Source organism: Megalobrama amblycephala, linkage group LG22 (assembly GCF_018812025.1).
Source record: "Megalobrama amblycephala isolate DHTTF-2021 linkage group LG22, ASM1881202v1, whole genome shotgun sequence".
NCBI lineage: Eukaryota > Metazoa > Chordata > Actinopteri > Cypriniformes > Xenocyprididae > Megalobrama > Megalobrama amblycephala.
The window spans coordinates 21827003-21839127 of NC_063065.1; the positions used below are offsets into that span (position 1 = coordinate 21827003).

The 12125-nt window shown below is 35.2% G+C and overlaps 1 long non-coding RNA gene across 2 annotated transcripts in view; it reads left to right on the plus strand.

Annotated features, from left to right (window-relative positions):
- The first annotated feature begins 234 nt into the window (after positions 1-234).
- The window catches only part of LOC125258244, a 32727-nt gene continuing 20836 nt past the window's right edge, over positions 235-12125 (plus strand). The window contains exon 1 of one of the 2 annotated variants that reach the window (XR_007182558.1): positions 235-701. This is a non-coding gene — a long non-coding RNA (uncharacterized LOC125258244). Of the gene's footprint in view, positions 702-8356; positions 8596-12125 lie in introns of those variants that run through there. The other variant, XR_007182559.1, reaches the window with a different exon arrangement.

Here is a 12125-nt window from a genome sequence, read left to right on the forward strand (position 1 = left end):
GCGCACCAAAAATATTCTCATCGCTTTATAATATATTGAACCACTGTACTCGCATGAACTGATTTAAATATGTTTTTAGTACATTAATGGATCTTGAGAGAGGAAATGTCATTGCTGGCTATGCAGGTCTCACTAAGCCATCGGATTTCAACAAAAATATCTTAATTTGTGTTCCGAAGATTAACGAAGGTCTTATGGGTGTGGAACGACATGAGGGTGAGTAATAAATGACATTATTTTCATTTTTGGGTGAACTAACCCTTTAAGTACATAGCCAGCCAGCGTTCAAAATTATCTCCTTATCTTAGCCAGTTTCACAACGGTAAGCTTGTAATAATGTTTTAATAATGTTTAATTTGTGTGGTACTGGTAGATTTCCGCGGGAAATTTGCCTTCGCGTCATTACATTATATCTGAACACATAAAGAAGGAGTCCCGGATGCTGCAGGTGGCAGTCATTTGTAGCCACTTTTAACAGCAGTTGGAATAATTAAACTTGTCATTTTGATGGCGGATTGTAATCAAGAAAGGTAAAAACGACCATCATATTGACAACTGGTGAATCATCAGTGGTAAAAAGCAAAAGAGTTTGGACTGCGGAGTGGCTACAGCAAAAAAGGGAATGCGACCGGCCCGTGCTTTTGGAAAGTGAACTCAGTGTTTTGAATAGGTTAAAACTGACGCACAGATTGCTTGGACAGGTAAGACATTTTAATGGTTTATTAGGTAGATGATGTTAATTAGATAAAGCTAATACACACTAACATAGTCATTTGAGAACAAAGTCTAACAATAATTATAAAACGGTTAGTTACCTGTCCTTGATTCTGATTGGTCAATAGCTGTGTTTTATTCACTATAAACAAAGCACGGCTATGACAGCTTCACCCAACGGTTCTGTGTATCACTACACAACACCCTTAGCAACTTAAACTGTATGTTCTCATTTGACATTGTACATTGAAGCTTACTGTATTATGTAGAAGAGTATTGTGAGAAAAAGATTGAGTGAGCGAGTTTATTTCCTGCATTCAGATTTAGCATTTTCCTTCAGGTCAGTCCTATGTTCATAATAAAACATCTGTTTATGTCTGATGTATTATCTTGTCCTTTTAACAGTTAAGGGGTTTTCCGTGACTGACAGCGCTAGTCAAAGTTGCGTCCTGTTCCGTGTTCACAACAATTCAGTCTTTTCAATGTAAAAGTCTTCGCTACTGACTGACACACTCATAAAGTCAGTCTTTGCCGCCATCTAATGGCGTAATAATGTAACTTCTGTTGCTGTTCACAGTCTGGGACTATTTTTTTCGGGGCGGAAGGAAGGCTTTTGGTGAAAGTTTAATTCATGAAAGTTGCATTGGCTTTAATATTTGTATTGTGTGGTAACTGTTATAAAAGAGTGGTAACTGTATAAAAGCAATAAGGTACTCGAGGCTAGTGCTGTATCGTGAATAAGTCACGCTGAAGGGGTTGCAGGCACTTCCCATCGTGCCTAACAACGGCCTTCAGCCATGACTTATTCACGATACAGCACAGCCTCTCTTACCTTATTGCTTACTAATAATTCACATGGTTTGACATGATATAAGCTAACTTTGTGATCATTAGATTTAATCACCATCGTCAGATTTATTGTAAAACTTTTTTTGTGGTAGACATGTTACTTCAGATGACATTTTCCGGTGAAACTTAATATTTTGGACTTACTACGTCCTGGAAGTATCTGTAATTCCAAATTACAGTCAATATCCACACTTCCGCAAATAACTGCAATTGCAGGTTTCAAACAGAGATGGCAAAACTTATGGACTGCAACTTTAAGTGCTGAGTAATAATAACTAACTACACATACTTACTATAGGATTAGGATTAGGGATTGGTTAGGTTTAGTCATATGTAATTATGCATAATTTTTACAACAGTAACTACATGTACCGTGTAACAAGGACACTGTAAAATAAAGTGTTACCAAACATTGTATTATGCATGCCAGGCCAGTAGTTGACGATGTCACTTTGTAAATAAAAACTACTTTGTAAATAAAAACTAGGTGTCTAATAAAATGAACAAATAATACGCATGTGCATGATGTCACCGTTTTCACAAATTCCTGTTTTTTGTAGTTTACACAGAGACGATTGTTTTCAAAAGTGTGCACTTTGAAACCTGTTTTCAAAAGTTTGCATTTTCAAGCCCCAAAAATGTCATTGTCATGTGATGGTATAAATTAGAAATAATAATAAATAAAAAACTATTCAAAGCTTTGTTCATGTACCATATTTTATTTAGGGCATGTTTACATGACAACAATACTAAAAACGGAAAAGTTTTTCCTTCGCATTTTTAAAGTTTAGCATCCGCGAAAATGACTAAAACGCTGTATTATGCATACTAAGCCAGTAGTTGGTGTCACTTTGTAAAGAAAAACTACACGTCTACACGTAATATTGTGTTTTGTAAATGAACGGACAAAACGCATGAACAGTTGAAATGAAATTGGCCCCTTATTTATTTATTTGTATGTTTCTCTGAAAAACATCATCATTGACAAATGCTTTTGGACTCTCTGCTGACTTTTGTTAGACGGACAATAGTTGGGGTGTATTTGTAGAGTTTGAGTTCCTAATCAGAAAAATATAGAATATACTTGGTTCTTGAATGTGGACTCTTAAGGAACAGACACATATTTATTCTTTTTCTGGGTGCAAGATGTTTTATTCATGGCAAGGTGGTGATAACTTGTCACACTAGGATGCCACCCTCATGAAATAGCACGTCCTTTTAAATGTGCCAAACTGAGTGAGTCAAACTTTTTGTGTGAAAAGAAGAGTAGGTTTGTTTTGATATACAGGGATATTCAGTTCTGCTTCAGGATATAATTGGTATTATGGATCCGTCATATTGTCTTTTCAAAGCCTCTGTCTGTTATCCTCCTATTGTTATAGGTATGAATTTCTTCAACACTGTTTAATATGTGTTTCACATATTACTGGTGGGTAAATTTTTGTCCTGAGTTCAAAATTCTTTGATTTAACTAAAAAATATTCATGACTTACTTCATTAGCTATATACTGTTGAAGCCCAAATTAAATATGAGTAGCTCCAGATTTGCTAGTGTTATGTCAGTTTCAATTAGAGAAATCGCTGTTTGGTTTGTTTTTTACCGGGAGTGTTTCTTTTTCTCATAAGTCATCAATCATATGTCTTATTTTGTAGATTTATGACTTAGCCTCGCCATCTGGTCCTCTGCATGAAGTTCCATTTGTCAGCGGATGATGAAGACAACTCAAATTACCCAGTGAACACAGCTATGGCTTTAAAATGACACGGCAGAAGGAACTTTGGTCTGCAGCATAATGATGAGACCCATAGTGCCTGCTGGCGCCAGATGTTTTTATTTGTGGGGTAGCCTACTAAAGGTTCACTTTTGAGAACAGTCTGTGATCCCATGCCAAAGGTCTAATCACCACTGAAGCTATAACCTGCACTCATACCTTATTTACTGAGCATAATTAATTAATCAATTAATCCCCTTTTTTTGGGGGGACAATGGGTGGTTCTGGGGTTACTGCCAGTTTGTTAGTTGTTTAATGTTTAATTTTGTTTCTATGCCAGTTGTATTGTAGCCTATTTGATGATTTTAAATGGGTATGTGCGGAGCCCTTAAAGGGACGTGGTGATGGGAAGAAAAAAAAAATAGTTTTAAAACCTTTGCGTTCCCTCGCAAAACGTTCATGTTCTTTGCAAGGGAACGCAAATGCTTTGTAAGAGAAGTTTCTCAGTGGAACACAAACATTTTGCAAGTGAATACAAATTTTCTTGCAAAACATTTGCGAGAGAAATTGCGTTCCCCCCCCCACAATTGTGTTTACATCTCACAATTCTGACTTTTTTTTTCAGAAATGCGAGTTATAAAGTCGCAATTGAGAGTCATAAAGTCAGAATTGCATGATATAAACTAGCAATTCTGACTTTTTTTCTCACAATTCTGACTTTTCTCAGAATTGTTAGATATCAACTCGCAATTACGAGTTATATAGTCCAGTTCTAAGGAAAAAAAGATTCTTCTCAGAATTGCAAGTTTATATAATGCAATTCTGCCCCCGGTTTCACAAACAAGGCTTAAGCTAGTCCTAGACTAAAATGCATGTTTGAACTGTTTCAACTGAAAGAAACTTGCTCTGAGATATCTGCAATTGTTTTGTCTCAAGATGCACATCACTAATAATTTTTTCTAAGACACGTTTATAAAAATGACTTAAATGCCCTAAATAAACTAAGGCCTAATCCTGGCTTAGGCTAAGCCCTGTCTGTGAAACCAGGCTCTGACTTTATAACTCGCAATTGCAAGTTTATGGGATATTGATGAATTAATTTTGAAGTTTTATTAAGCGTTATCAATGAGATTGTGTGTTTTATATATATATATATATATATATATATATATATATATATATATATATATATATATATATATATATATATCTTTTGTCATGTTTTACAAGATGGACAAAATTTGTCACCAAAAAAGTCATTCGGTTTAACCAAAATTTCGGTTTTACAGAATGACACTTTTGGTTATACCAAATGACAATATTTTCAAACAATGCTAAGAGGCTGATATCTAGCTGGCTACCTAGTAAAAGGACAGTCAAACATTTTATATTTAGTACAAGTTTTTAAAATATTACAACGTTTTCCATGTTTTATAGTGGTTGTACCGAATGACCTGATGTTTCGGGACATGCGTATGAGCAAGTGAAAACATGAATTTTTCAAATAGTTAAAAGAGAGTTAGTTACTTAGCTTCACGATCATGTGGTCCTTTGCAGGTGTCTGAATTATGTCACATCCTGTCACATAATAATGACCGCATGACTTGATCCAAAATGGTTCCTTTATATATTGGTTACTCCAAATGACATCAATGAAATTCATTTTTCCGGACATTCTTTCTCATAACAAAGCAACTTGACTTGATTTCTACACATAATTTTACCATTTTACACTGTTGATATATGATGTTATAAAATCATGCCAGAAAAAAAACAAAACAAAAAAACATTTATTTAATTTTAAGATATTTAAATCACAAATTAAATGGCTGTATTGGCCTTTGGACGGTTAAACCGAATGACCTTTTGACACTTCAAAATCTTTTTTACCTTTATATGTAGCAAAATATTCAATAAAAGATCTAGTTGTACTACCCTGCATGCTTTGGATGTCATATCTTTGTTTTTTATTATTATTATTAAGGCCTTTGACCCTTATATCACACAGTTCTGAGAAAAAAAGTCAGAATTGCAAGATAAGTAGCAATTACCTTTTTTCATTTTTATTCAGTGGCGGAAATAAACTTCCATTAATAACTGATAAATATTAAATCACATTAATATTCTATACTATTTTCTATAAATAAATTCAAAATTAAACTTGAAAATCAATTATTTTAAATGCTACAATTGAATTTAGGAATCTCAACATTATAATACAAAAAACGAATTTTGGAAAAAATGGAGAAAAAATCATTTTGAGATTTGTTCATTACAACAGTGTAAATGGTGTATTAGTGAAATTCATTGTGATATATAATGTCAATAAACACGAAAAGTTAGAAAATTAGAAAAAAACGATGTGTGTGTGTATATATATATATATATATATATATATATATATATATATATATATATATATATATATATATATATATATATATATATATATATATATATATATATATATATATATATATATATATATATATATATATAACCATCATCTATATCAGCCAATAACTAATATGAAACCAATATATTTGGATGATTAGGATACAGATTGCATAAAGATGACATTGCATGGAATATCTACACAAAATGTTGTCCTATTTTGAATGCCCCCTAACAATATTTTAGGAAGATCATTTTGTGAAAGATTAAAAGAAAGTACATTTAATGAAAAAAATGTAAGTGTATCTTGCAAAAGTCACCACCACAATCCTAGGAAGTTATGTGGTTGCTAAGGTGCTCTGAGTTGTTTTTAGCATGTTGCTAATATATGGTTGCTAGGTTGTTCTGGGTGGTTGCTAGGTGCTTGATTTCTTATCAAAAGAGTCCAAAGTCTCCATGTATTGAAATCTAGATATGGCTTGCTTCTTATTTCAACTGCTTTTGTACATGCAATGAAAGCATAGGGTCCAAAACAACATAGGACCCCACAGACATTATATAAATATTCTCTTTTGTGTTCCACAGAAGAAAGAAAGGCATGAAGGTTTTGAACAACATGAGTAAACATTGACAGAATTTTCATTTTTGGCAGGACTATCGTTTTAAGTATAAGAAACTAAAGTCATTCAGGCTGGAATCCCGCCAGATAGATTCCTAGAATATGGCCTTTATTGCACCAACAGTCACATCTGGTACCTGAAGGACAACAGGTGACAGAGAATAAAGAGAGTGAGTGAGTGAGTGAGTGAGTGGGTGGGTGAGAGAGAGAGAGAGAGAGAGAGAGCTCCAGCAGTGTTATGGTGACAATATTCTCTTCCCCCAGCGATCCGCAGATCCTCATGTGGCAAAGAGAACAGGTGGCGCCCATCAGGAAGTGGTTGGGGAGAACTCTCTGTAGCCATACTTCAAGGAAGAGCACCCCACTATTGGTCCTTTAAAATCCGAGCCATACTGTTAGAAGAGAAAGATAAAATCCTAGCAGGTGTTCCTTTGTCAGGTTAGTCTCTGATAGAGTCTCAGGAGCAGGTATCTTTGGCATGTGTTCCCTTTGCACCAATCCAAAGAGTTTCTTTCTCACCACACTGTTTTTAGAAGATCACTCGCAATCTATGAAATGCCATGTCGCACCAAAAAAAAAATACATTGACACTTTACATTATAGTAATCATTGTGTGAATATTATGGTTAATGCAGTTCATTAAATTAATGTGAACAATTTAGTAGTAGTGACAAATTAATTAGGTACTGAGGGATCGTTCACTTGAATTCTGTCATCATTTTTTCACCCTCATGTCATTCCAAACCTTTTTCTTTTTCTCAGTCTGTTCAGAAGACTTGAAAGCACACAAGTCATATATGGACACTTTTATGGTGCTTTTGTGTCCTTTTCTGAAGCTTCGGTGCTCATTTATTCTAAATGCATGGAAAAGGGTGAACAGTATTTTCAATTTTTGCTTTTGTGTTCCTCAAATGTGAAAATGAAGTGTGCTTAATATTAAATGTGCACTTGTAGTGTACTTCAAATATTAAAAGTATATTTTTAAACTGTACTTTGCAGATAATATAATAATAATAATAATGAAATAAAAGGCCACTTTAGTGTACTTGAAGAAGTACACTTTTCATGACTGTTTCTTAACAGACATTTAAAAAGTGCGCTTTGTAATAATGTCAAATTACAAGTTTTACTTTGAAGTACATTTTATACTATTATGAATTAAGTGTATGTATGAGTTTACTAACATACTATGTAAAGTACTTGATTGTAATTTTAACTGTAGTGTGTTTCGATATTACATTTGACATTATATATTTTAATATATATTGCAACTTTAAATCATTAAAGGTGCTAAAGAGGATGTTTTGTTTTATACATTTTTGCAATATTACTTGAAACTGTCTTTACTAACTGATAAAAGACTATTTATTAGGTGCACTGAAAGGAATAATATTAATATACATCATCTGTGCACGAGGTAGGGCCTTAAAAACATCAGCCAATCGCGTAAACGATTGGCCTTCTGGCTTGTCAATCACTGCCATTACGTTCCTTGTGAGAGACGAGCGCGGCTGCGCGCTCCAGTAACTTTCCACACTCTACAGGCACCGCATGCAATGTTTTTGTCAGGAGACAGGAGTAACAACTGCAGATTATGAGTTACCTGCGGTGAGTCTGACATAATAATCCACTAACACGACACAGCAAATGCCGGTGGTAAACACTCGTGTTCCAATACTCGTGCATGAGTTTTGGGAGCCGTTCCCTCGAAGGAGGGGGGTTGTTCTTACGCATGCGCTCATTTCAGAAACTTACTAACAGTCTTTGGTTTCTCAGTCGACGAAAAGATCCTCTTTAGCACCTTTAAATATGTCATTACAATTATTATACATGACATAGATATTTCAATAAAAATGACATTCAAGTATATTTTAGTTTATCATAAATGCTTGTCAGTACATTTGCCAGTACACTTTAACCATATTTCAAAGGCAGTAAAAGGAATTATGAAGTTACATATAAATATTTCTGCAAGTTCCATGTAAGTCCCCGGAGTGTGTATGTGAAGTTTTAGCTCAAAATACCCCACAGATCATTTTTTATAGCATGTTAAATTTGTCACTTTTTGAGGGTAAGCAAAAACGCTCCATTTTTGTGTGTGTCCCTTTAAATGCAAATGCGCTGCTCTCAAGAAGAGGGCGGAGTTTCAAGAGCTCCTGTTAGCATTAGCAGCTACGATTACCTCACGCAGACTCACTTAAAACAGCAGAAACTGTTTAGCCTTTTATGTTCAAACCGGAGTCGGACAATGATGGAGAGACTCAAGAAGAAGTGACAACGTAGAATGCAACAGGATGTTTCTGAACGGTTAGTTGATGAATTTATGTAGCTGATGTGGAGTTAACTATCTTAAAGTCATTGATTAGCATATTCTGTCATGATAATCTATAAATCGCTCTTGTGGGAACTGTTGTAAGATCCTACAGAGCTACAGAAGATAGAACAGGTATAGTTTAGTTTAATTACAGTTATAACTTATGTTGGCATCTTGCTTTTATGATATGCTATTGCATTTGTGTTATGTAATGCTAATGCATAATACCAAAAATCTTCTGATATAAGGTGTCCATTTGCTTTGTGCTTTAATTGCAACATCCTTTTATCCCTTATAATTTGGCCCCACCTGCTTGTATCCCTCACAATTTTTGTCCCAATAATTCCTTATCAGCATGTCACATACTTAACCAACAAGCGCCTTCACACCACAAAGTGTGCGTGAATCCTCTAGGCAGTGTATTACCTTTCTGCATCGTTGCTGCTTTGTCTCTACCGGCGTTTACATGATCCACAAATCTCTCAATCTAGCTACCAGCAATGCGGCTCTGATTAATGATGCTCTGAACCAGCAGACATTGCAGGGTGTTGCCCTGTTTAGCATGCTGTGCATTTGCCTGTTTACTGTTCTAAAGGTGGCTTACTATTTCTCTTTACTATATGCTTTCTTGTACAGCAAATGATAACAAATTATTGCGGCACGGACATTTAGCCTTACTCAAGCCATGTAGGCCTATATGTTGAATAAAAAATCATGTATGTTAAAAATTTCAACCCTTAGGCTAGAAGGGGCTTGATTTTTATGTGCATACATCATTGGGTTCTATGTAAATGACATGTCTTGCTTTGCTCTGTTTTGAGAATCCTAAAAAGTCAGAATGAGAAGGTTGGGGCTGAGTCTTAAAAAGGAAAAACCCTATCTGTCTTTTTAAAGGAACGCTTGGATGATGCATCTAAAGGGTGAGATGAGGAACTAGCTTTGCTTTTAAACTTACTTTTTTCTAGCTGTGGAAAATCCCTTGATATGGATATTTTAGAGCAAAAATAACATTCATAGAGTGTTTAAGAGATTACACAACAGGGCACCAATTAAAATGCACAACACTGTTCTTATACAATGATGAACAACATGAATATGCTGACCAAGAATGAAGGATTGCAGAATAGAAATGTCAAAAGCCATATTTTCTCAGCATATTATAGACATAAAGCATATTATAACTATAATGAGTCATTCAGATTTCTGCTGTTCTCTTCTGAAAAGCACCCTTGACAAACTCAAGCTCAATGTCAACAAAACAGTAAGGTTCAAGGGCTTCAGAATGGTGACTTTCACACTTCAGAGCTAAATAAATAAAAGTCAATACATCATCAATCCTCCTTCCAAAACATGTTTTTGTTTTACCTTGATTCACTATGGTATGCCTATTATATTTATATTTTTGGTTTTCACGGGAAATTGTGTACATACGCAACATGTTCTCCAACCAATGCGACCATATAGGTCGTTTGTCACTTCCCTGAAATACGACCCATAGGAGCGTTTGGTAAAGATGCGCCCCTCTCGAGAACAGTACACTTTCATTTTAATGCACTGTTCCCTTTTATCTGCGTCATATTTCGGGTTTCACGCAGCTCAATTGGCAGCGCATTGCAATAGCAATATGCAATCATGTGATCATGCGATCGTGGGTTTGATCCCAGGGAACGCATGTGCTCATAAAGTGTAAATGCACTATAAATCACTAAGGGTAGGTTTAGGGATGGGGTGGGTGTAGTCATTAATAAAAAAATGAGTTTTGCTAAATGGAAATAGGACAAATGGTGTAAAAAGTCCAAACGCATTTTGATTGGTAATGACAGTAATACGTCATTTCATTACGATAGACGTAACACAACAGTGTCGTTATTTTTACGCCAGCTAGAGGGTGCATGACTTTAAAGGTGCCCTAGAATCAAAAATTGAATTTACCTTGGCATGGTTGAATAACAAGAGTTCAGTACATGGAAATGACATACAGTGAGTCTCAAACACCATTGTTTCCTCCTTGTGTAAATCTCATTTGTTTAAAAGACATCAGAAGAACAGGCGAATCTCAACATAACACCGACTGTTACGTAACAATCGGGATCATTAATATGTATGACCCCAATATTTGCATATGCCAGCCCATGTTCAAGGCATTAGACAAGGGCAGGACGTCTGGATGTGCACAGCTGAATCATCAGACTAGGTAAGCAAGCAAGAACAATAGTGAAAAATGGCAGATGGAGCAATAATAACTGACATGATCCATGATTACATGATATTTTTAGTGATATTTGTAAATTGTCTTTATAAATGTTTTGTTAGCATGTTGTTAATGTACTGTTAAATGTGGTTAAAGTTACCATCGTTTCTTACTGTATTCACAGAGATGAGCCGTCGCTATTTCCATTTTTAAACACTTGCAGTCTGTATAATGCACAAACACAACTTCATTCTTTATAAATCTCTCCAACAGTGTGTAATGTTAGCTTTAGCCACGAAGCACAGCCTCAAACTCATTCAGAATCAAATGTAAACATCCAAATAAATACTATACTCACATGATCCGAAGCATGCATGCAGTATGCATGACGAACATCTTGTAAAGATCCAGTTGAGGGTTATATTAGCTGTGTGAACTTTGTAAATGCACTGTATTATAGTCGAGAGCTCGGGAGGGCAGGGAGCGCGAGATTTAAAGGGGCCACGTGCTGAATCGGTGCATAGTTAATTATGCCCCAAAATAGGCAGTTAAAAAAATTAATAAAAAAAAATCTATGGGGTATTTTGAGCTGAAACTTCACAGACACATTCAGAGGACACCTTAGACTTACATTACATCTTGTAAAAACTGGTTCTAGGGCACCTTTAAAATGTAAATATATAGGTCATAATAAGGTGGGTTTTTTTGGAGGACAGTCTCTACATACGTCACTAATCCATGCTTGTCTCATCATATCCTTAAATAGAGAAAAGTTGCTACAGCTACTTTGACGCATGTATAATGCGTTAGTTGTTGCAACGAGCAAAAAAGTTTGACATGGAGCATGCTCAATCTCAAACCACCGGGGAATCACCCGTTTAAAAAAAAAATGCAGAACAGAGAAGAGTCTGCTGGCAAAATATAACGAGAATCAACATTAGCTTTTTGGAGATGGTGAGAACTGAGGAATTTGAAATATTGCAAAGGTGATGCAGATGGTGTTTTTATTACTCAACCGGTGAATAAGGTATTTTATTGAACAGATACATTGACATATGTTGCCATATCATTGTAAAGCATTATCTATTGTGAAGGGTCATTTCATTATGGTTGTTGTAGTGCTGTGCTGGAATTTATTTTCAAGGAAGTACCGTGTCTATTAAAGGTGCCCTAGATTATGTTTTTAAAAGATGTAATACAAGTCTAAGGTGTCCCCTGAATGTGTCTGTGAAGTTTCAGATCAAAATACCCCCATAGATTTTTTTTTATTAATTTTTTTAACTGCCTATTTTGGGGCATCATTATAAACGCGCAGATTTTATGCTGCGGCCC